This window comes from Artibeus jamaicensis, unplaced genomic scaffold (genome assembly GCF_021234435.1).
Source record: "Artibeus jamaicensis isolate MK-2021 breed Jamaican fruit bat unplaced genomic scaffold, CSHL_Jam_final scaffold_1019, whole genome shotgun sequence".
In the NCBI taxonomy this organism is placed as follows: Eukaryota; Metazoa; Chordata; class Mammalia; order Chiroptera; family Phyllostomidae; genus Artibeus; species Artibeus jamaicensis.
In genome coordinates this window covers 24867592-24869748 of record NW_026522025.1, presented here as the reverse complement: position 1 = coordinate 24869748, position 2157 = coordinate 24867592, and positions in this window count along the sequence as shown.

Here is a 2157-nt window from a genome sequence, read left to right as displayed (position 1 = left end):
ACACAACAAAAATGTAAAAAATAAAATAGTATCATATGTAATGTACTGAAATATATTAACAGTGTTTCTTATTCTTTTGCTTTACTCCGCCTATAGTCCTGAAAACATTCACAGAAACAAAGAAATGATTATGTACAAAATTTAAGCTCACTGTAATGTTTCAAATTTTATCATTTCTCTTCTTTGGCTATTCATGATATAAGGCTTTTCAAATTATATCACTTCATGTACTTATTTGTAAGAATTAAATATGAGATATTCTTATGTATCAATTTATGCCATTTAAAAAATATTTTCAAAAATTTTTAAATGAGACTTCTGGTCAAGATGGAGTCTTAGATAGACAAACTTTACCTCCTTGAGTGACCACAAAGAGAATTACGACTAAACCTCAAAACAAATAACCCCAGAACTATCAGAAAATCAAACTGTATGGAAGTCTGACAATCAAGGATTTAAAGAAGACAAATACATCCAGGAGGATAGGAGGGGCAGAGAGGCAGAGCTGGGCAGAAAGGTGACAAGATGCTCTCTGGCATGGAGTGGTGGTGGTGGAGAAAGGGGTGGTCCAACATTCACATGTGGTGGATAAAAATCAGGAGGGATACCTTGGGAGCAAGTGATACCAGCCCCAAGCCAGACCAATAAATTTCCATAACTTCTGCTTGTTAAAAGCAGTGGGGATTGGAGCTGTGGAAGACACTGCCAGATTTTGGGGAACTCTACTTAAAGGGCCCACAGGTTCTTAGAACATACACAAACCCACCCATTCTGGGATTTGCCACCAGGGCAACAGCTAGAGGGGCACCAGTTACATACAGAGAGTGGACAAAGTGACTAGAAATGGGGCAAGTGCCAGGCAAACCTCCATAAGCCAAGCTCTGTCTCCTCTCTGAGCCATCCCTCCACACAGAGCCACAAACTAGAGAAGCAGGTTGCCCCACCCTGGTAATTAGCTAAGGCTCCTCCCCACACAATTTACTGGTGCCTTTTCTGCAACAGGACATACTACTAAGACAGAGACTCAAAGAACCTCTCCTTAATATACACAAACAAACACAGGGAGGCTGTCAAATTGAGGAGACAAAGAAATATGGCCCAAATGAAAGAATAAAACAAAACCCCAGAAAAAGAACTAAACGAAACAAACCTATCAGATGCAGAGTTCACAACACTGATGATCAGGATGCTTGAAGAATTCACTGAGTACAGCAACAACATAAAGGAAGAAATGAAGGTTACACTAAGTGAAATAAAGAAAAATCTACAGGCAACCAACAGTGAAGGTGAGGAAGCCAACATTCAAATCAACAATTTGAACACAAGGAAGGATTAGCATTCAAACAGAATAGCAAGAAGAAATGAGAATTTGAAAAAAAAACAAGGATAGTATAAGAAGCCTCTGAGACATCTCCAGATGTACCAACATCCAAATCATAGGGGTGTCAGAAGAAAAGGAAGACAAAAAATTTAAAACTTACCTGAAAAAACAATGAAAGAAAAGTTCCTTAATTTGGTGATGGAAATAGACATACAAGTCCAGGAAGCACAGAGAATTGGACCCAAAAAGGATCACACCAAGACACATAATTAAAATGCCAAAGGTTGAAGATAAAGAGAGAATCTTAAAAGCAACAAGAGAAAGGCAGAGATTACCTACAAAGCAGTTCCTGTAACACTATCAGCTGATTTCTTAAAAGAAACTCTGCAGGCTAGAAGGGACTGGTAAGAAGTATTCAAAGTGATAAAAAGCAAGGGCCTACAACCTAGATTACTCTATCCAGCAAAGCTCTCATTTAGAATGGAAGGGCAGATAAAGTGCTTCCCAGACAAGGTAAAGCTAAAGGAGTTCATCATCACCAAGCCATTATTACATAAAATCTTAAAGGGATTTATTTTTAAAAAAAGAAGATCAAAACTATGAACATTAAAATGGCAATAAATCCACAACTATCAAAAACTAAATCTAAAAACCAAACTAAGTGAACCAGAACAGGAACAAAATCATAGATATGGAGATCACTTAGAGGGTTATTAGCTGGGAGGGAAAGGGAGAGAATGGGGGGAAAGGTACAGGGAATAAGAAGTGTAAATGGTAGGTACAAAATAGACATGGGGAGGTTAAGAATAGTATAGGAAATGAAGCAAAAAAACTTA